General features: G+C 35.2%; 1 protein-coding gene and 1 pseudogene across 18 annotated transcripts in view; one reads left to right on the top strand and one right to left on the bottom strand.

Annotated features, from left to right (window-relative positions):
- Positions 1-24854, bottom strand: part of BAZ2B (bromodomain adjacent to zinc finger domain 2B) — a 434688-nt gene that overhangs the window by 251662 nt on the left and 158172 nt on the right. The gene's annotated exons all lie outside the window — the stretch shown is intronic.
- LOC125911883 (40S ribosomal protein S3a-like) lies at positions 14600-15998 on the top strand (annotated as a pseudogene).

Genomic DNA, 24854 nt, shown 5'->3' with positions numbered 1-24854 from the left:
AAAAGGATTGTTAATTGGAAAGGAAGAGGGAAAAGATCTTCCTAGAAAACTGGAAAAAAGAGGAATACATAACAGGAGAGAGGAATACTGAATTTGGCCAAAGTATATTTTGAGTAATCTTCAAGAAAATAATTTCAGATAAAAAATCTTTAACAAGCCCTCACAGAGGTAAGTCATGAAAGGAGAACTTGTTGTAAGAAATTTGGAAGGGACCCAAAATGGCCAAAACAATCTTGAAAAAGAGGAACAAAGCTGGAAAGTTAACACTTATTTTTTTTTAAGACTTACTACAAAGCTACAGCAATCAAAGCAGTGTGATAATGGCTTAATACTAGATATTTATTTATTTTTTTAATGTTTATTTATTTTTGAGAGAAAGAGAGACAGAAAGCGAGCAGGGGAGGAGCAGAGAGGGAGGGACACAGAATCCCAACCAGGCTCCAGGCTCTGAGCTGTCAGCACAAAGTTGGATGCTTAACTGACTGAGCCACCAAGGTGCCCCAATACTAGATACTGAAATGAATACTATATCAATGAAATGAAATTGGGAATCGAGAAGCAAACCTTTACTTGTGTGGTTGATGGATACTTGACAAGAGTGCCTAAATACAACAGGTGCCTTTAAAACAAAAAAGTGCTAGGACAACCAGATATCCAAATGCAGAAGAGTGAAGTTGGACCTTTACCTCATACCATGCACAGAATTAACTCAAAATGGATCAAAAATCCAAAAAAAAAGCTAAAATTATAAAACTCTTGGAAGAAAATATAGGTGTAAATCTTCTTGACCTTGGATTAGGCAATGATTTCTTACATATGATGTCAAAAGTGAAGGCAATCAAAGTTAAAAGCACAAGCAATTAAAGAAAAATAGATAAATTGAACTTTATCTAAAGGTGAAATTTTTGTGCCTCAAAAGACACTGTCAAGAAAGTGAAGAGACAACAGAAATGAAGGAAAATACTTGCAAAGCATTTGTCTAATAAAGAAATTGTATTATATACATAAATATACCTCTTAAAACTCAATTTGTTAAAAACGAATAATGCAATTTTAAAATGGACAAAGAATTTTAATAGAAATGTATCTAAAGAAGATATACAAATGAACCATAAACACACAAAAAGATGCTCAACAACATTAGCCACCAGGGAAATGCAAATCAAGACCACAATGAGATACTACTTCATACCCCTAGATTGGCTAAAATGAAAAAGACAGAAAATAACAAGTGTTGGTGAAGATACAGAGAAACTGAAGCCTCTAAATATTGCTGGTGCGATTGCATGTTGCAGCCACTGTGGAAAATATGTGGTAGTTCCTCAATAAGTTAAACAGAATTACCATATCATACAGTAATTCCTTTCCTATGTACCCAAGAGTATTGAAAATATATGTCACACAAAAATCCACATGTTTACAGTGTAGGTTTTGTGCATGAATGATCATAGCAGCATTTTTCATAACTGTTTAATATTCACAATTATTCAAATGTTCATCACTGATAAACAAAATGTGGTAATCCCTACAATGAAAGATCATTCAGTAATAAAACAAAAGGAAGTGCAGATACATGCTACAACATGGATGAACCTAAATAAAAAACACTGTTATGTGAAAGAAGTCAATCACAAAGGCAAAATACTGTAAATTTCCATTTTTATATGAAATTTCCAGAATAGGAAATTACTGGTTTCTAGGGCCCAGGGCAGTGGGAAACCATTAAATTGCTGGTCTCTAGGGGCTGGTTTCCAGGTAGTGGGAAATAGAGAGTGACTTCTAGTTTATATATGGGATTTCTTAATGAGGTGAAAAAAAAAGTCATAAAATTATATAGTAGTGATGGTACAGAACTCTGTAAATATATTAAAAACCATTGAATTGTATTGTATATTTATTTAAAAGGGTGCATTTTACAGGTGAATTATGTATCAACAAACTTAGTTTAAAAAAAAAAAAACAGTTAAGGGGCATCTGGGCGGCCCAATCGGCCCCATCAATTCTTGATTTCAGTTCAGGTCATAATCCTGGAGTTTTGAGATTGAGCCCCATATTGGGCTCCATCCTGAGCATGGAGCTTGCTTGGGATACTCTCTCTCTCCCTCTGCCCCTCTCCCCCACTCACGGTCTCTCTCTCAAATAAAAAAAAAAATATATAAATATAAATAAATAAACAGTTAAGAGATCTGTAGGCAATACTGAGAAGCTCCAACATGTAACTAATAGGTAGGTCCTAAAAAATGGATGGAGTTATAAAGAGGCGACATTTGAAGAGTTAACAACTGAATATCTTTTAGAATTGAAGAAGGAATTCGTTTCTCACATTCAAAGTATAGTTTGTGTCCCAAGAAGAATAAAAAAATATATATCCACATCTAGACAAAACATCAAGATGAAATTGCAGAACATTAGGTAGGATAAACAGGAAATCACAAAAGATGTCAAAGAGAAAAAGACATATATTATCTCATAAGGAATACCGACAGACTATTCCTCAGCAACAAGAGAAAACAAAACACAATGAAGTAATAGCTTCAAAACTGAGAAATTGTATACAAAATACAATCATTCCTTAAAGATTAGCTTGTTTATTTTTTCGTATTTTAGGGGAGGGCAATTTTAATTGTTGATACTGTTTCTTTCTTGATTATTCATTTACTCGGGTTTTTAAAAATCCTGAAGCAATTTTGAAGTATAGATACTTTAAGTTCTTTTAGAAAATTATCTGTTTTACATAAGATTTCAAATTTCATATAAAGTTGTTCATTTTATTTTGTTACTTTTTAGGTGCCTGTGATTTTAGGATTTTTTTTATGTTTTGGTAACTCTTGATGAAAGCAATCCCTTATTATTAATTTCTGTGGTCCTTGATAATATATCTTGCTTTGATATCTACTCAGCCTGAAATTAATATAATCAATCCAGCTTTCTTTTATTTGTCAAGTATACCTTTTATACCCTTTCACTTTTAATCTACCTATGTCTTTATATTTAAAATGAGTTTTTCTTCAATAGCATATAATTGGTTCTTACATTTTTATCCGATCTGTCTCTCTTAATTGAAGTATTTATACCATTTACATTAAATATAATTATTGATATGGCTGGATTTAAATCTACCATCATGATAGTTGTTTTCTATCAATCCTACTTTTTTCCTTTTCCTTCTTTACTTGTCTTCTTTTAGATTAAGTATTTATTTATTTATTATGGAAAAGAGAAAAGATAAAGAGGAAAAGACTCACTTTATGAAACTAGTTTAATTTTGAAAGTAAAACCAAACCAATTTCAGTTGCAAAATCCTAAACACACTGGTAAATCAAATATAGCAAAATATGAAAATACTATTAATAAATCATGATTAAGCAGTTTTTATTCAGAGAATACAAGGATAGCTCTATTTCTGAAAAGCTATTAATGTTAATCACAATATAATGAATTATAAGGAGAAAATTACAGTATCTCCTCAAGAATGCAAAAAAAGTATTCAATAAAATCCAAATATAAGTTTTGAGTAAAAACTCTTCACCAACTTAGTTAAAAAGTAGAAAATTTCTTTAACATGACAACTTACTATTAGTAGTAACAAATAATAATTAAAATGAAGAAGCATTCTCAATAGGGTCAAGAAAAAAACTAAATGTTTGTTGTTACCACTTCTATATAATATTGTCCTTTAGTTCCTAATCAACAAAGAAAGTTAAGAGTATAGGATTTCTGGCTGGCAGCCAAGCTGAAAACCCAGCCAACAATCAGCATCAACCATAAGACATGAGCAAAGGTATCTCCAGATTATTCCAGCTTACGGCTGGGAAGCCACCCCTAGACTCCATCCGAGGCATATGGAGCAGACACAAAGAAACCCTGCTATACTCTGTCTGAATTCCTAACACACAGAAACCGTAAAATATAATAAAATAAGTGTTGTTTTAAGTCACTAAATTTTGGGTTACTCACTGGAACAATGGGGAAAGATTTTTAAATTAAAAAAACATAATCATAAAAGAAAAAACTAACAATTTTTAAATTTCTATACAACGACGTTTTAACCAAAGACAAGGCACTGAGAGAAGATATCGCCAAGTCATATAACTGTAGAATAACAGACAGCCTAAGTTTGAAAAATGGGCCAAGAATAGGAACAAACCACAAAAGAGGAAACTTAGATGACTCATAAACATATAGAAGATATTTAACCAGGCAATGGGAGAAATAAAAATAACAATTAGGAACCACTTAATAACCAGTCAGATTGGTAAAAATTTTAAGTCTAATAATATCAAATTCATTAAGGATCAAAAATATGGAAATCTGGCATGCATTTTGTCATAGCAACTGTCCCCTGCATGATGATGTTATCCAGAAAAGCCAAGGATGTATGGCAGGGACAGCGGCTCCCAGAACCCACTCTCCAGATGTACAGACATAATTCCTCAGCAATCACTTGGGAGCAGTGAAGGGGACACCCTGAGGGACAGGTGGATGTGGTCTGCTGCCAGCCATGAGGCCAGAGCTTTCCCAAATCACAACACAGACCTAGGGATTGTGGAATGTTAATGTACAACTATCAGAGAGCAATTTGTCATTAGATAAGTATTTCAAGGTACAAATACAATTCTAGATATATACCCTTCATAACTCCCACAGCTATGCCTAAGAAGACAGGCAGAAGAATATTCCTTTCAACACTTATAGTAAAAAACTATAAACACCCTATATATCAACTATTAGGAGAACAGATAAATTAACTGCATTATATTCATACAAAGAAATACTGTTCAGCAATTAAGATGAATACCTTACAGTACATGAATAAACACGGATAAATCTGAAAAACAACGATTAGTGATAAAAACAGTTTGGAAAATGATACATACAGTATAATGCTATATAATAAGGTTTTAAAACCTGCCAAACAATACTGCATATCATATACATATATGGTACAAATCCGTACACTTTCTTAGGAGTTTCTTAGGAGTGATTGACACAAATCTCTCTTCTATGAAGAAAAGGAAAAGAAAGAATGGGATTGGGTAGTTACATATAAGGTTTCAAGTGTACCTGGTTTTATTTATGTATAATAAGTTGAAACATATGTGGCAACAGATTAACATTTATTAAAGTAAGGTGATAGGTACAGTACAAACACTGTATTATTTTATAGTCTGTATGTCTGCAATGTTTTAAAATGTTTTTTAAGTTTTTAAAAACATTGCAAGGGACCATGGAGAGGTTGGAGGCTTGAGAAAGTGAAAAGATGTGGAATCTTGATTGTGGAAAATGTACTAAGTTCAGTTTATTAGAAATAGTGATACAATTGCCAGTAAAAATACAGTAATTGGATCACATGGAAGCAATTTATGAAAAGATTCGAAACAGTGCCATTTTAAACAGATGTTCCCTTAATACATTTAATAATGTCTATTTATGAAACATTCTACTTGAATTTCTCTGCCCTACAAAATAAAGAGACAGTTATCAAATAATCAAAAACAAATCTCTGGGGGTGCCTGGCTGGCTGAGTCGATAAAACATGTGACTCTTAATCTCAGAGTTGTAGGTTTAAGCCCCACGTTGGGTGTAGAGACTCTTTAAAAAATAAAATCTTAAAAAAAAACCAAAAATCTATGAAACCATAATATAAATTTACACAAAAGAATATTTTGTTTCTATTAGCAACTTTTACAGTTACCTCTATTCTAGAAGACATTTCTCTTGTCAAAGATATAGTAATTAAAATGCAGAGGATTCTGAATATATACATATCTGAATAGAAAAAGCTTTGACTTTATTAACTAACACAGTTTAAAGGAGATCTGTAAAAACCTGCTTAGGTCCTTCAAACTCTAGACTCCAAAATTATTGTGTAACTTTACGCTTTATTGAAAATGGTTAGAAGTTATTAAAAAACAAAATTCCACTTTTTGTAATAGCCTTACACTTAAATAGCAACTAGAACCTGTACCTCATCTCTCTGACTTTTGGAGTCTAAGCTTTATAGTTATCACTTGGTTTTTTAAGTATTTTGAGTAACCCTTCCTACTTTTTGAGAGCAGGAAATGTTTTATGCATCACTGTTTTCCCAATACCTAATCCATAAGAGATGTTCAATAAATAATTATTTGTTAAATGAATGAAATGAATCTAGCCCCTAGCACAGACACAGTCTCAAAAGCTCTGCAACAGACTGCACAGCCAAAGCAACTATCGTGGGTCAGACCAACTAGCTCATTCAGCTTAAGATTCTGGAAATTATTTAGAGACTTTACTATCCTCAGGAGCTCTACTTTTAATACTTCTCCCCTAATATATCAGGCAGTAAGCCAATCATTTGGATCTAAAATTCTCTTGAAGATAGAAGACCAACAGACAGCTCTTTAAAATGTAATAAAAATATTTTTATATATGGGAATTTCACACTTCATGGACTAATTATGATTCAAGAGGCCAAGATTCACTGCTAATACTACAGGTAATGAGATGATGAGGACTAAGCAAGGTTACTGGATTTAAAAAAAAGGAGAATATAACTCATGATGCACAAAGGAACTATTTCAGTACAGTGGTAGGAAGAGAAGACAAACTACTTTTTATAAATATGATAATAATAATTATCTAGTTTAGATTTCTTATATTTAGAGACAATGTGGCTGATTCTACTAAGGAATAATACCACAACAAAGGAGCAAGCATAATTCAAAAAAAATCCTATGTATCCATATAATATAGGCCACGCTCAAAGGTAAGTTATCAACTATTTTGAGTTTACTATCTTTCTTTTTTTTTTGCTTAAATGCTTATTTTTTATTTTTGAGAGGGGGAAGGGGCCGAGATAGAGCGGGACAGAGGACCTGAAGCGGGCTCTGTGCTGACAGCAGAGCTCCCAAAGTGGGGCTTGAACTCACGCAGTAGGAGATGGTGACCTGAGCTGAAGTCGGAAGCCCAACCGACTGAGCCACTCAGTCGCCTTGAGTTTATTCTATTTCATATGCATTTTGATAAGACTGGAACATTAAGAGCAGGATGAGTTTTTTGTTTGCTTGTTTCTTAATATTTTATTTTTAAGTAACTCTACACTCAATGTGGGTTTTGAACTTACAACACCAAGATCAAAAGTCACATGCTCTACTGGCTAAGCCAGCCCGGTACCCTAGGATAAATTCTATTTTAAAGTACAGCAATTTATTAAATCACTTTTCTTTTGATTTTTATCGTGACACAAGAGAAAATATCAAAACAATTTAAGAATGTTGAGGACTAAAACTCCAAACTGCAAGGTGCAAGGTGGTAGGTGAGAAGTAAACAAGAGTAATAGTACACCATCATAGGAAAAGCAAGTCACACACAGAATAAAATGTATTCCTGGGGCACACAGGTGGCTCAGTTAGTTAAGCGTCCAACTCTTGATTTCTGCCCTGGTCATGATCCCAGGGTTGTGAGACTGAGCTCTGCGACAGGCTCCATGTGCTGAGCATTCAGCCTTCTTAAGATTCCCTCTCTCTCTCTCTCTCTCTCTCTCTCTCTCTCTCTTTTTCTCCCTCTGCTCCTTCCCTACTTACACCCACAGGTGTGCACTTTCTCTCAAAAAAAATTATTCCTGTACTACATTATTTACTAATTAAAATAATGATGCTAATAATTATAAAACAATTACCAAATCTTTTTAAAGGACATATTATATGTATAGGACTTTTTCTAGGCAACTGTGTTCATAAGAAATATAAAACCTAGGTCTATCATATGTTCTTTTTTCTCCCCATTTTTAAATTGTGTTAAAATAAAGTTTACTCTCAAATGGTTCAGAACAAAAAAGCAAACGGTGAATTTTGAAAAAGGGATAAAAGCTATACTGGATGTTCTACACTATTCTTATTCTTGCAGCTTGACTGCAGCTTGAAATTTATGTAAATAAACAGTTAAAAATTGTGCCTAAGACATAAAAGCTACATATGGAATTCTAATTGATAACACTAAAGAATACAAGCAATTATTAGCAAGTAATTATGTAAAAATACAAAAATACATGTAATTTCAAAGCACTGTCAGTTTATCACACCCAAATTGTAAACAATGACAGATCTGTGTCTTTCATGAAACTGGATAAATATAATGGAGTCAATTATATCAGGACATTCTGTATATGGTCAGTAATTTCAATTAAGATTCAGAAATTGTGGAAATTACCTCTAGCAATGTTTATTAATATTATTAATGCTGAAAACAGGTTTTTGTGCATCACTGAATTCAGTCCTCACTAACATTTAATGGGTCAAAAAGAATGAGTTTTCTGTTGACTCAGCCAGTGCAGTGATTGACAAACATAATTCAATAATACCAGAAAGAATAAAATGTCAACTTCTGTGTCTGATACTTACAAGATTCTATCAATGCTTTATTTTTATTCTATCCTTTTAAAACTATTTTCTCTTACTTCTGATTTACTTCCTTGCTGCTGTTTTTGTTGTTGTTGTTTTGGGGTTGTTTTTTTTTTTTTTTTTTTGTTTTGTTTTGTTTTTTTGCAAGAGAGAGAGAGCACTCATGTGCACACATAAGCAAGGGAGAGGGAGACAGAGATGGAGACAGAGAATTCTAAGCAGGCTACATGCCCAGCACAGAGCCAGACTCGAGGCTCTATCTTATGATGGTGAGATCATGACCTGAGCTGAAATCAGGAGTTGGATGCTCAACCAACTGAGCCACCCAGGTGCCCCTGCTTCATTGTTTTAATTTTTCAGTAGACTTTTTGTTTTATCTTTCATATTTTTTAATCTTAATTTTCCTTTCAATTGTCATTTTTATCTTATTTATTATTATTATATGAGTCTCAGTTTACACCAATAAGAAGAAAGCATTATATATGGATAACACAGATTATGAACATACGAATTGGAATCCTTTTTTTCCATCCATTTCTATATTAAGTCTCTACAAAATCTGAGATTTAGTATATCAGAAGTTATACATTCAGACAAAAACTCACTTCTACAATATTACTATACTTGTGCAGATATCATATTTAGACTGCTGAAACAATGTTGCTTTCTCACATTATTTACCATCATTGATTTTTGCCTTATATAACTATTAATAATTCTATAAACAATACAATATATATTACAAGAAGTTAAATTAGAATTTATATTTATGGAAGGGCTTGATGTCCTTTGCTTATTACAGAAATGATGCAGGTAGGAAAGAATCTTCTGACAGAAATCCAACACTGTGTCCTATGATTGCTTTAGAGTATACTAGCTCAAATCTGGCCTATCTTTATGAAATTTTATAATTTATAAAGATAATTTATATATTTTTTCATATTTCTTAACGTATCAATGCATTAAGCTATCTTACACTATAAGATATATACTTGTAACATAACCATAAATCACAGAGAAAGTATCATCACAGAAAGGAAAATTGAAGTTTATAGACAGATTAAATGATTTACCAAAATTAAATAGACAGCAAAGTAGCAGACTAGAGGATGTAAACACTAACATGTCCCTAGCCTAAAGAATGAGAAGAACTTCTCTTGGTCATGTCACAGGAGCAAGTGAAAAGAAATACAAAAGGTGGCTATGCAGAACCAAAAGCAGCACTGTGTGAATTGATCTAAATCATCAAGATTATCTCTATAATATCTGCTAGACACTTCATAGAACCATAGATACCTCAGCACTTTATTTTGTCTGCTCTGCAATGAGCAAATATGTCCTACTTCCAAAATTTCTACTATACCAGAACCACTGAATCAGACAGTGATTTTATTTTATTTTATTTATTTTTTTATTTTTTACACACACGGCAGATTTATTTTTAATAAAATGTGGCAAAAACCAGCTTTCTTGCCCGAGCAATTAATCTATAGAAGATAGTGTGTATATTTTACATTTATAAACCAGCAACCAAAATTGCTGAATATCCCCAGTAGATCTTATTGTTCAGTGGTTTGATGATTCTTTCTTTGTCTTGCCCACACCCATTGCCAGTGGTTGTACCAGATTTTTTCTAGGAGCATGCTGTCTACTCAGGCCTATGTCAGTGTACATTTAGCCTTCAGACAGTGATTTTAAAAGCTTTTTGTTTTGAACTGATGGTTACCAGAGAGGAAGCAAGTAGGGGGAATGGGTGAAATAGGTGATGAGGATTAAGGAGTGCACTTGTTGTGATGAGCACTAGGTGATATATGCAATCGTGAATCACTATACTTTACATCTGAAACTAATATAACACTGTATGTTAACTATACTGGAATTAAAATTTTTAAAAGATAAAAAAAATTAAAAAAAAATATATAAGCTTTTTTTTGGGACAGGTATAAAAAAGAACCAACAGGAGAGCAAATAGTATATAATGTTATAATATACATCAGTTCTGATTCTTTCAAGATAATCCCTTCACTGAGAAGTTTTTTTTAGCCTGAATCATTGTAATTATAATCCAGAACCAATAAAATAAAGGATCAAATGTGTTAGAAACAAGGACTGAAGACTGAAGGGAGCCATGGAAAAGACTGGTTCACTACACGGGGATATTCTTACCCTTGCAAAAACTTTGATCAAAAGCATTGTTGCAAAAGCACAGCTAGAAGAGAATGAACATAGACACTCCTCAAAATTAACCTCTGACTCAGATTCCAAAGAGTGGTCAAGGCTTGCTCTGATTTTGGTATGTGGTTGGAGGGAGACTATTTCAAACTGGTAATATATAAGGAGAAACACTACAGGTTAAGATAAACACCAATCTTCTTAGGGCTTTTTCACAGCTATACAATAATAAGAATGCAGGCTGCAATTGGTGTGGGGGGGTGGTAAGGAGTTGAGAGTATATAAGGATACACAGTCTTATCAGATAAAATGTTCTTAGGCAGTGAGGCAAATATTCAAAGCTATCTTTCATCATGTAGGCAATCTAAAGTTGGAGTAAAGTGGCTCCAGGCTAGCTCAGTCTGAGAAGCATGAGAGTCCTGATCTTAGGATTGTGAGTTCAAGTCCCATGATGGATGTAGAGATTACTTAAAAATAAAATCTTTAGGAAAACCTGGGTGGCTCAATTAAGTGTTGACTCTTGACTTTGGGTACTGATCTCATGGTTCATGGATTGAATCCTGCGTCAAGCTCTGGGCTGAAGGTGTGGAGACTGCTTGGGATTGATTCTCTCTCTCTCTCTCTCTCTCTCTCTCTCTCTCTCCCTCTCTCTCTCTCTCTCCCCCTCCCCCACTCATGCTCTAAACAAACAGGGAGTTAAGATGGTGGAGAAGTAGGGGGATTAGGATTTTCCTCATACCTGAAACACAGCTGTATTGAGGTCAGATCACTTGCAACACCCAGGAAATCAATCTGCGGAGTGGCACTAGGATCTCCATAGTTGGAGGGAGACAGCTTGGTGGGATTGAGGTGCGTGTATGTGAATGGGGGGGGAGATAAAACAGCGTCTGACTTCCACTCAAGTCACAATCTCATGGTTCATGCGTTCAACCCCTGTCGGGCTCTGTGCTGACAGCTCAGAGCCTGGAGCCTGCTTCGGTTTCTGTATCTCCCTCTCTCTATGCCCCTCTCCTGCTCATGCTCTGTCTCTCTCTCTCAAAAATAAATAAATGTTAAAAAAATTTTAAAAAGGAAGAGCTAAAAAAAATCTGTAAGCTGAAAACAATAGAAAGCTTATTTAAAAAATTAAAGAAGACACAAAGAAATGGAAAAACATTCCACATTCATGGATTGGAAGAACAAATATTGTTAAAATGTCAATACTACCCAAAGCAATCTGCATATTCAATGCAATCCCTATCAAAATAACACCAGCATTCTTCACAGAGCTAGAACAATCCTAAAATTTGTATGGAACCACAAAAGACCTGTATAGCCAAAGAAATGTTGAAAAAGAAAACCAAAGCTGGAGGCATCACAATCCCAGAATTTAACCTGTATTAAAAGCTGTAATCATCAAAACAGTATGGTACTGGCACAAAAAAAAGATGCATAGATCAATGAAACAGAATAGAGAACCCAGAAATGGACCCACAAATACATGGCTAACTAATCTTCAACAAAGCAGGAAAGAATATCCAATGGAAAAATGAGAGTCTCTTTAGCAAATGGTTCTGGGAGAACTGGACAGCAACATGTAGAAAAATGAAACTGGACCACTCTCTTATACCATACACAGAAATAAATTCAAAAATGGATGAAAGACCTAAATGTGAGACAGGAAACCATCAAAATCCTACAGGAGAATACAAGCAGCAACCTCTTTGACCTTCGCCACAGCAACTTCTTACTTGACATGTCTCCAAAGACAAGGGAAGTAAAAGCAAAAATGAACTATTGAGACCTCATCCAGATAAAAAGCTTCTGCACAGCGAAGGAAACAATCAGCAAAACTAAAAGGCAACTGACAGAATGGGAGAACATATTTACAAATGACATGTCAGATAAAGAGTTAGTATCCACAATCTATAAAGAACTTAACCAAACTCCACACCCAAAAAAACAAATAATTCATAGAAGAAATGGGCAGAAGACATGAATAGACACTTTTCCATAATAGACACCCAGATGCCAAATAGATACATGAAAAGATGCTCAATATTGCTCACCATCAGGGAAATACAAATTAAAATCACAATGAGATACCACTTCACACTGCTCAGAATAGCTAAAATTAACAACTTGCAGATCAACAGATGCTGGTGAGGATGTGGAGAAAAGGAAACCCTATGGCACTGTTGGTGGGAATGCAAACTGGCGTAGGCACCCTGGAAAACAGTATGGAGGTTCCTCAAAAAATTAAAAGTAGAGCTACCCTATGACCCAGCAATTGCACTACTAGGAATTTATCCTAAGGATACAAAAATGCTGGTTCCAAGGGGCACATGCACCCTAGTGGTTATAGCAGTGCTATCAACAATAGCCAAATTATGGAGAGAGCCCAAATGCCCATCAACTGATGAATCAATTGAGAAGATGTGGTGTGTGTGTGTGTGTGTGTGTGTGTGTGTGTGTGTGTGTGTATACATATATATGCAATGGAATACTACCCAGCGATGGAAAAAGAATTAAGTCTTGCCATTTGCACAATGGAATTGGAGGAATAATTAGTGAAATAAGTCAGTCAGAGAAAGACAGATATCACATGATTTCACTTATGTGTGGAATTTGAGAAACTGAACAGATGAACATAGGGGAAGGGAAGGAAAAATAAGATAAATACAGAGAGGGAAGCAAAAGAGAAGAGACTCTTAAATACAGAGAACAAACTGAGAGTTGATGGGGGGGGTTTAATGGGTGATGGGCATTAAGGAGGGCACTTCTGGGGATGAGCACTAGGTGTATATGTAAGTGATGACTCACTAGGTTCCACTTTGGAAGCCAAGACTACACTGTATGTTAACTAACTTAAGAATTTAAAAAAAAAAAAAAAAAAGGCACCTGTGGCTCAGTTGGTTAAGCATCTGACTTCGGCTCAGGTCTTGATATCACAGTTCATGGGTTCGAGTCCTGCATCAGGCTTTGCACTGACAGTGTGGAACCTACTTGGGATTCTCTCTCTCCCCATCTCTCTCTGCCCCCTCCCACTCATGCTTTCTCTCTCTCTCAAAATAAATAAATAAATTTATTTAAAAAAACAACAAAGTTCCTTAAAACAAAAATAATATATATGAAAAAATAAACATTTTTTAAAAAAAATTAAAATAAAATATTTTTTAAAAAGAAAATAAAATGGGAGTAAAAACAGAATTGGGACCTGGGCAGGCAGTTTTACCAAAGGTAGGAGTCTACATATGAATGCAATGGTCACAAAGAAAACAAAATAACAATCAACAAAAACAAAGACCAGTTCCCTCCCTAACTTCTCAGGCTTTTGAATGATGAACTAAATGACTGAATAAATCTATAGTATTAAAGCCTTCAGGATACAAAACAGTATACAGATAAACAGAGAAGGAAGTCAAGAAGAATCTACCTATATATTGTTAAGCAAATAGTAATTCTATATAAATCTGCCCTTATATGAAGACGACTCATCTAGACGAAAACCCCAGGCAAAAATTTTGTCATTAAAAGGTATGAAATAAACACAGTAGGTAAAAGATTAATGAAGAAGACACATACCAGGAAACAAGAATGAAAGACTGCTTTCTACACCCAGGAAAATTCCTCTCTGTAAAGTAAGTTATAAAATGAAATAAAAATAGAATGAATCAAAATTTGTGAATTTAGTTCAACTCTAGTCAAAACTCACAGGATTATTTTCTGTCACTTGACAAAAATGGTCAAAACATACCTGAGAAAAGCAACTAACATAAGAATTCTGAAATAAGTGAGCAAAGATGAGAGGTCTGTCCTAAGAAATATCGAAACTTAGGGCGCCTGGGTGGCTCAGTTGGTTAAGCGTCCAACTCTTGGTTTTGGCTCAGGTCATGATCTCACATTTGGTGGGTTCAAGCCCCCTGGTGGGCTCTGTGCTGACAGTGCAGACCCTGCTTGGAATTCTCTCTCTCTGTCCCTCGTGCACTCTCTAGCTCTCTCTCAAAATAAGTTAATAATCTTAAAAAAAAAAAATAAATACGAAAACTTATACAGCTAACAATTAAAATTAAGGTATTGAGGAAGAAATAAGAATATGAAAGAAACCCTTCTGCCTCCGTGAGCAGTGCCATGGCAATTGGCAAGAACAAGCACCTTACAAAAGGCAGCAAAAAGGGAGCCAAGAAAAAAGTGGTTGATCCATCTTCTAAGAAAGATTGGTATGATGTGAAAGCACCAGCTATGTTCAATAAAGTAACATTGAAAAAACACTAATTACAAAAGCTCAAGGAACCAAAATTGCATCTGATGGCCTTGAGTGTCATGTTTATGAATTAAGCCTTGCTTACCTGCAGAATGATGAAGGTACATTTAGAACTGAGGATGTTCAGGGCAAAAACTGCCTAATTTCCATGGCATGGATCTTACCTATAAAAAAATGTGTTCCATGGTCAAAAAATGGCATTACATGACTGAAAGTCATGTTTTGATGTCAATACTCCCAAAAGTTATTTTGTCTGTTTTGTGTTGGTTTTACTAAAAAATGCAACAATCAGATTCAGAAGACTTTTTATGCTCAGCACCAACAAATTTGGAAAAAGATGATGGAAATCATGACCTAAGAGGTGGAGACAGGTGAATTGAAAGAAATGGTCAATAACTCTATTCCAGACAGCATTGGTGTTAGGATGTCCTTGGAACCACAGTAGAGGGGACGGCCATCTTGCCAGCTCAACCCAATGAAAAGCCCCTAGTAGTTGCCAGAACGAATTGGAGGTCAACCAATCACCGAGCGACAGCACGACCTGATGGGGAAAAAGGTCCACCCGGACCTAAACCCCGAACCGCTGCAGCTTAAAAACCCCACCCCACCACACCTGGGGGCGACTTCCCTGACTCTTCTCTCTCTCCCTGAGTCACAAAACCTCGCCCAAGACCTTAGTTCCCAAATAAAGCCTTTGACTGCTAAAATTTTTTAGCCTCTGACTCCTATCTTTACCCTGCCTTACGCCTGACCCTAACAATTGGAAAAGACATAGAAAAGGCTTGCCAGGAGCACCATGGTAGCTCAGTCAGTTGAGCATCTGATTCTAGGTTTTGACTCAGGTCATAATCACGCAGTTTGTGGGATCGAGCCCCGTGTCCAGCTCTGCACTGACAGCACAGAACCTGCTTGGGATTCTCTCTCTCTGCCCCTCCCCACTCACAATCCGGCTCACTCTCTCTCTCAAAATAAATAAACATTAAAAAAAAAAAAGGAAAGAAAAGGCTTGTCAGTCTATTTATCTGCTCCATGATGTCCTTGTTAGAGAAGTAAAAATGCTAAAGAAGCCTAAGTTTGAATTGGGAAAGCTCATGGCACTTCATTGTGAAGGTAGTACCTCTGGAAAAGCTACTGTTTATAAGACTGGTGCTACACTTGACCATGTTGATAAACATGAGCCATCACTCCAAGAATTCAAAATTTAGACATTTAATGGTGAGAAATAAGAAATCTTATTTGCGATGTTTAAAAACAGAAGAATATGAAAGACATAATTCAAAGAATGCAAAATGAGTCCTAATGAGTTTAATATATATTTTATTTTTTATTTATTTAATTTTAGAGAGAGTGCGTGTGTGTGCACATGCAGGCAATCAGGGGAGGGGCAGAGGGAGAGACAGAATCCCAGGCAGGATCCACCCTCAGCATGGAGCCCAATGTGGGGCTCGATCCCATGACCCTGGGATCATGATCCCAGCCAAAATCAAGAATCGGACACTCAACCAACTGAGCAACCCAGGCACCCCAAATATATGTATATATATTATATATATTTTACGTTTGTTTATTTATTTCTTTATGAGAAAGCGAGCAAGTGTGCAAGGAGCAGAGAGAGAGGGAGACAGAGAATCCCAAGCACTTTCTGTACTGTCAGCACACAGCCCAATATGGGGCTTCAACTCACGAACCATGAGATCATAACCTGGCTCAAAATCAAGAGTCAGACATTCAACCAACTGAGCCACCCCAGTGCTATGCCCTTAATATGTATTTTTAAAGTGATATTTCAAATTAGTGAAAAAAGGAACAAGCATTCAATAAATAATATTGGGATAATGGGCTAAAAATCTGGGAGAAAAATTAAATGATCTATAACTCACAATTCTAGATTTCCAAATCAGACCAAAAAAGACATTTTAAAATATCAGCAGGAATATTTTTATCACCTTAGCACAGAGAATGGCCTCCTTCTAGAGGTGGCATCTGTGTCAAACACTACTCATTATCCCTCAATGTCCATTCTCTTATTTCTAGCTGGAGGATAGAATCACACAAAAACCCAGATTTCACTGGGAACCTCCCCCTCAGCTAGCAGTTTCATTCCCCAATGCTCTCTTGCAATGTTGTGACAAAGTTATAAACAAGCAAATACGAACAAAGTCATATGTGCAACTTCCCAGTTATATTCTTTAAACAGGTCTACCTTCCACTTCTTTCTCCCTTCCTGATGCTGGAAGAAAGTGACAACTAATACCATCCCCTTGGATTCACAGATGGAATTCACATAGTAGGAGTGTCAAAGCCATTCTTGGACCACTCCCTATTAAACTGTTACATGGAAGAGAAATAAAGTTTTATCTCATTTAAGCCACTGCAGCTTTGGTCTCTTTGTTCTAGCAGGTTGGCCTGTATTCTAATACCAAAGCTATAAACCATACAGGAAAAGAAAGAGATCGTAGCACTTACAAAATAAAGTTTTTTCACATGGAAAATGTATATAGTTAAATGTATACAAAATTATTCACACAAGGTTAAAAAGTAAAGAACAAATTGTTAAAAATATATTTTCAACATATGTGGTAAAAGTTTCATTCCTATGAATAAATAAAAAAAGGACACGCACCCAAAAGAAAAGTAGACAAAATATATGTGTGGACAATTCCAGAGAAAATACATACCAAAAAAACAGCCCTATTATTTACCTCTAATACTTTACCTAATAAATACAAATCTAAGTAAGATACAACTTTTTCCTTACTAGATTGGTAAGGATTAAAAGTATCAGGAAAAGGGAACTCTCATACAAATTAGTGCAAGTTTTGTACAGGAATAATCTACCAAAATTGATAAAATTTAATGTACATACTCTTTGATCCAATAACTATTTTCTAAGAAAATGGTCACACTCACACACACACACACACACACACACACACACACACACACATATATTTCTCAACAATTTCTGTAATAGTAAAAAACTAGAAGCTTCCATTTCCTGAAATAAGAGGTTGGTTAAACAAATTACAGTATATCCACAAAACAGAATATTCTGCTGCCATTAAAATGATATAGTTTGATATGTTATGATACAGAAATATTCATGACATATAGTTGAATGAAAAACAGGTTCCCAAAATAAAATGCTCAGTAGGATATTTGTATATACTGGTACAGGAATAAGTGTAATAATTTACACCAACACATTTAGTAATTATCTCTGGATGGTGAGATTTCTGTATTACCTGAACTTTTTTTTTTTAAAGAAAGAACATAAGAGACTCTTAAATATAGAAGGAAAAAAGCCATTTTCACTTATAAACAAAAATACAGAAGTAATGACATATCAATATGTCAATTTCTACAGAGAAATCATCCATGAGAATTGAAAAATTCCCACAAAGAATTTAGCAATGAACAATTGTTAGTGATCTTCCTCAAGAAGAACAGTTTCACTGGAGTGATGGGAGTAAAAGACATACTGTAATAGAGTGGGTTAGCAACAATTAATTTCAAGTTTTCCTGCATCTCTATCCCTAAACCCTTCCAAACTCTAGGAACTTCTATTACAACCTTCAACAGGATTTCAAGATTCCTCAGGACTATTATCACGGAACACAGTCTAAGTCTACACATCCATCTATGCATCCATTTACTCCAGTCAAAATTAACCACTCCTTTCTCTGGCATCCTGCAATACTTAGCATATCTATTTATGGATATTTATGGTTATTATTTATGTGTCTATATAAATAGTGTATTGTTTATATTTCTATAACGTCCATCACGTTATATGGTCTTTGCTATCAAGCATAGAGTCATTCATGTCTGTTTCTTACGAGTCTTTTTTTTCCAAAGTTTATTTAAGAGAGAGAGAGAGCACACATGTGTGCACGCAGGGGAGGGGTAGAGAGAGAGGGAAAGAATCCCAAGCAGGCTTTGCACTGACAAAAGCTCAAACTCATGAACTGCAAGATCATGATCTGAGCCGAGATCAAGAGTCAGACACTTAACCAAGGAGCCACCCAGGTGCCCCTGTTTCTCAAGACTCATAAGCATAGTATCTTTCATAGAGCCTAGGAACCAGCTAACTACCTACAACTCTGAATTTAGTGACAAAGTGATTTAGAGTCACTAAATCAGTGATTCTAAATCACTGATAAGTCAGAACCACTTCTAAAACAAAAAGAACAAGTTCAGAAAGTGAATTCAAAAGAACTAAGCAAAGAATGACTACGTTTTCTATTGGCTATTAGTTTCTACTTCAAGACTATCTGCACACAGGTAGTCAACTTCCATGATTGGCTGTCAGCATTTCAGTCTTTTGTGTATTCCTAAGAATTCAATTAATAGTATGCATGCGTGATTTGGCAATGAAGTTAAAAAACTAACAATGAGTGAATGATCACTGGAATATGGGTTAGTTATCTATCTATTCTTAAAACTTGAGACTAAGCAAACTACCAAAACCCCTGATATTGACTTCATGGTGTTTTACATAGACTATCGTTGTATAAAGCTCCTGAACCACCAGCATTGATCTTCATGAGAAAGTTCTGAACGGTTATATTATATTTCCAGAAATTATAAACTGCCTTCCTTCTTGAAGCCTGCCTAAACCAACTTCTGAGAAATTTCGTTCAGCTACAAAGCTATATAATCATTGCCAAATTAATCTTAACAAATTTACACATTTCTGCCATTTTGTCATTTCTATCCTATACTGTTACATGAGACCTTTGAACTAAATAGCATCTTAGTTCAGATTCTAAAAATCTACATGTTTATAATTTGATGCAATACTATTTAAGTTTTCACCTGCATTTATTAATTCAGCAAAGAATTCCAGAAGGACACTGGACTCAGGAAGAACACCTATGTTCTTGTTCAGTATATGAGTACCTATCAGCTATGAAATAAAAGGAGTGATCACAATAAAACCTAAAGAAAATGTGGTAGAAAAATTTAAATTATTCAAGAGGAGAGAGAATAAAATAAAAATGGAAACAAAAAAAAAACATAAATAAATTTAATTCAGGGGCACCTGCATGGCTGGGTCGGTTGAGCATCTGACTCTTGATTTTGGCCCAGGTCATGATCCGGGAGTCATGGGATTGAGCCTGGCATCAGACTCCACGCTGAGCATGGAACCTGTTTAAGAATCTCTCTCCCTCTGCCCCTCTTCCCTTTTCCCCTCACCTTTCTCTCAAAAATAAAAAACTCAATTCAATAGGCATTTTACCAAGTGCTTTTCATATTCTAGGCACGAAGTTATGTGTTAAGAATATAAAGGTAAACAGGGGTCCCTGGGTGGCTCAGTTGGTTGAATGTCCAACTCTTGATTCTGGCTCAAGTCATAATCCCAGGATTGTGGGAGCGAGCCCGTGTCCAGCTCTATGCTGAGTGTGGAGCCTGCCTAAGATTCTCTCTCTCTCTCTCTCTCTCTCTCTCTCTCTCTCTCTCTGCCCCTCTCCCCCACTCATGTTCTAAAATTAAAAAAAAATAATATAAAGGTACATATGGGGCACCTGGGTGGCTCAGTTGGTCGTGTCCAACTCTTGGTTTCAGCTCAGGTCATGATTTCACAAATGGTAGGATCAAGCTCCATGTCAGTGCAGAGCCTGCTTGGGATTCATATTCTCTCTCTCTCTCTCTCTCTCTCTCTCTCTCTCTCTCTCTTTCTCTCTGCTCCTCCCCAACTTGTGGTGTTTCTGTCACTCTCAAAATAAATCAAAACTTTAAAAAAGAATACAAATAGATTGAAGTATTAATTAACTTGGTAATGCTTAATAAGTCTTTAGCCAAAAAGAAGCAAGGACCCAAAAGCCCCAAATGAGATAAGTAAAATTGCTGTTTAGAGTTGAACCACAGCATTTGCCACTAATTAACTTACAAATCTATGTCTAAGGTTCCTAATCTGTATAATGAGGAATGCAGACTCAAGATCCTTCACTTCTAAAATTCTAAGACTTAAAACCACGTTAACAGAATAGAAATTGGGACAGTAGATCCAAATCTACAAAAAGTATAAAAAGATGATTATGAAACCCTTATAGTGAACCAGTATGTACTTAAGGTATCAAAATTTCAAAAGAAAAAAATATTATAATATGGATATGTAATATGTATTTTAGATACAAAAGCTTCAAAAATACATCCAGATCTAGGAAAATAATCTCTACATCTTCCTTCATTCATAGGAATTGTTTTTAGACCATATAAAGTTAGGAGGACACTAAGCTAAATCTACAAATGGCAGCCTAAAATGCTAGGACCAAAACTTACAAACATTAGTAAAATATTTTTCCTTTAAGATCTAGAAGCTTACTAAATTCCTGAAAAACAAATAGCTTCAAATTATTACCAATTCATAAATTAAATTATAATCATGAAATATATTCAGAATCTCAAGTAAATCTGGCTGACCTTACTGAGAGTACAGAAAATATGGATTTGAATCCTGCATTTACCATACACTAGCTCTGTCATCTTGGGCAAGTTATTTAACCACATCTCAGTTTCCTGAAGTGTGAAACAGAACAGATATAGAACCTACCTCAAAGAATTCTTGTGAGGATGAAATAAATATATGCCAAGTCCTAATAGTATAATACAAATATAAGTAAAAGATGCTAACAGATAATATACAGAAAAAATAAAGCAGCCATTTTAAGGGGTACCTGGCTGGCTCAGTCAGTAGAGCAGGGGACACTTGATCTCTGAGTTGTGAGTTCAAGCCCCACATTGGGTGTAGAGTTCACTTATAAAAAAAAAAAAAAGTGTCCATTACATGCAAATATATTAAATCTGACTAATAATCAAAGACATACAAATTTGGGGGCGCCTGGGTGGCTCAGTCAGTTGAGTGTCCGACTTCGGCTCAGGTCATGATCTCATGGTCTGTGAGTTCGAGCCCCGCGTCGGGCTCTGTGCTGACAGCTCAGAGCCTGGAGCCTGCTTCAGATTCTGTGTCTCCCTCTCTCTCTGACCCTCCCCCGTTCATGTTCTGTCTCTCTCTGTCTCAAAAATAAATAATAAAACATTAAAAAACAAAAACAAAAACAAAAACAAAAACAAAGACATACAAATTTGAACAATCTTGAGTCATCATTATGGACGAACCAGATCATCAAAGGGTAAAAAAAAAAAAAAAGCCTTTTGTTTGATTTTTAATTTTTTTAATGTTTATTTATTTTTGAGAGAGAGACAGAGCATGAGTTGGGGAGGGGCAGAAAGAGAGAGAGACACAGAATATGAAGCAGGCTCCAGGCTCTGAGCTGTCAGCACAGAGCCCAATGCGGAACTTGAACCCACAAACCCATGAGATCATGACCTGAGCCAAAGTCAGACACTTTAACTGACTAAGCCACCCAGACACCCCCACAAAAAGTATTTTGTTTTGTTTTTTTTTGAAGGTGTAGCAGCAAGTATGCTCTCATACAATTTTAGAGAGAGTATAAGTTGTTACCATTGTTTGGAAAGTAGTTTGGTAACAATAACCAAAATTCTGATCCAGCCATTTCTCTTTTAGGAATTACACTATAAAAATAACCACAAGAGCATAAAGCCAATTCTATAAAATGTTCAAGAGGGAACTCCTCATAATTTGGAAAACTTTGAAGCCATTCAAAATATCTATTAATGAAGACACTTCTCTAAAGAAGACATCCAGATGCCCAACAGGCACATGAAAGGATGCTCAACGTCATCCTCATCAGGGAAATACAAATCAAAGCCACACTGAGATATCACCTCATTCCAGTCAGAGTGGCTAAAATAAACAAATCAGGAGACTATAGATGCTGGAGAGGATGTGGAGAAATGGGAACCCTCTTGCACTGTTGGTGGGAATGCAAACTGGTGCAGCTGCTCTGGAAAACAGTATGGAGGTTCCTCAAAAAAATAAAAATAGATCTACCCTATGACCCAGCAATAGCACTGCTAGGAATTTATCCAAGGGATACAGGAGTACTGATGCACAGGGGCACATGTACCCCAATGTTTATAGCAGCACTTTCAACAATAGCCAAATTATGGAAAGAGCCTAAATGTCCATCAACTGATGAATGGATAAAGAAGATGTGGTTTATATATACAATGGAATACTACTTGGCGATGAGAAAGAATGACATATGGCCTTTTGTAGCAATGTGGATGGAACTGGAGAGTGTTATGCTAAGTGAAATAAGTCATACAGAGAAAGACGGATACCATATGTTTTCACTCTTATGTGGATCCTGAGAAACATGGGGGAGGGGGAGGGGAAAAAAAGTTACAGAGAGGGAAGAAGGCAAACCATAAGAGACTCTTAAAAAGTGAGAATAAACTGAGGGTTGATGGGGGGTAGGAGGGAGGGGGAAATGGGTGATGGGCACTGAGAGGGCACCTGTTGGGATGAGCACTGGGTATCGTATGGAAATCAATTTGGCAATAAATTTCATATTAATAAATAAATAAATGTCTATTAATGAGCATTAATGCAATTTGGGTATATCCATAAAGTGACTTTGTAGTCATTAAGAAGTGATTTATATTCTCTATATTGATAAGAAGCAAAGTGCTCCACAACATACTTTCTTGAGTAAAAGAGAAAATTACAAGCCAACAGAGTATGACCTTATATTTATAAATGTGTTATGTATTCTTATAGAGAAGAAAGTTCAATATTATAGTGTTAAAGTGCTTACCTCCAGATAGGATTTTAAGTGACTTAACTATCTTACATAAATTCTTCATGTATTACTTAAACTTTCTATATGAGTATTCATTACCTTTATAATCAGAAAAAAAATCTATTTTCATTATTCAAATAATTTTATAAACAATTACTGAAAGAGGAATATAAATTCCTCCTCCAATGATTGTTTTCACCGCACGAAAGAACTGATCCAAACAAACACTATTACATAAGGAAAAGAAAACATACTCTGAATGTACCCTAAGATTAGAGGAACCTGACAACTCAAGGAAAGGAAAAGACAGACCAATTATGGCAAAAAGATTCAACAGTATCTCTATCATAAAACATTTCCAACATTATGACTACAGTCTTCTTATATACTACAAGAAATAAAACTAGGAACCTGAATGAGGAAGAGAAAGGCAAAAGAAAGAGCTAAGAAATTTACTAGGCACAATCAAACTTAACACTGCTTTTCAAGTGACTCTTACTTTTCAAGTAATTGAAAGAATTATTCAAACATGAGAAAGGAACTAGTCCATTTATGTCAGAGGACTTTAAGTTATTTAAGAAAACCTGTATCAAACTGATCGAAATCTAACCTGTCTTCACTTGTCACTAATTATCTACTGAGATATCCCATGCTGATATAAAGAAAAGCTTAAGGACATAAAAATGTTAACTTTTCCTAGTATCAATACATGAAAACTATTTTTTCCCTTACAAAAAATTCTAGTGCTTAACTTTCCTATTTGAATTCAGGAAAAAGTACTAAATGATGATTAAATTTAAAGCATCAGGAGCAACACGGAACAACAGTCAAGAAACTGAGGGTATGGTTCCAATTTTCCATTTACTCAGTCTCAATTTCATTATAAGTAAAATGAGAAGATTGACGAGAGCTCCAAATATATTTAATGGAGCATCAGTGATATGACAGGCTCTTTGAAAGAATTACATGCTCCATGAAAATAAAGGTTCTATTGGTGAAGTAAGTTCAGGAAATTCTGCACACCACTTACCTCTCTGAAGTATCATAATGCACTGTACTGCAGAAAAGAAAGTATGTAACTTTGTATAACCACCATTTCTCATAATTAGAGACAAACTAAATGTCTGTCAATAGAGGAATAATTAATTATACAGCATAGTGTGATGAGGAATAATTAATTATACAGCATAGTGTGATCTTTATAAAGAAGACATTCTATATACTGATATGGTAGATTTCTGTGACACAAGATAAAAAAGATAAACTACAGAATAATACATATATATGTTAGATTTTTTAGTTCTTGTATATATGTAGTCACGTGCATACAAAAAGTTCTGAAAGAATACACAGCAAACTTTTTTGTTTTTATTTTTTTAGAGAGAGAAA

Source organism: Panthera uncia (genome assembly GCF_023721935.1).
Source record: "Panthera uncia isolate 11264 chromosome C1 unlocalized genomic scaffold, Puncia_PCG_1.0 HiC_scaffold_3, whole genome shotgun sequence".
Lineage (NCBI taxonomy): Eukaryota > Metazoa > Chordata > Mammalia > Carnivora > Felidae > Panthera > Panthera uncia.
This window is presented reverse-complemented; position numbering and strand designations above follow the sequence as displayed.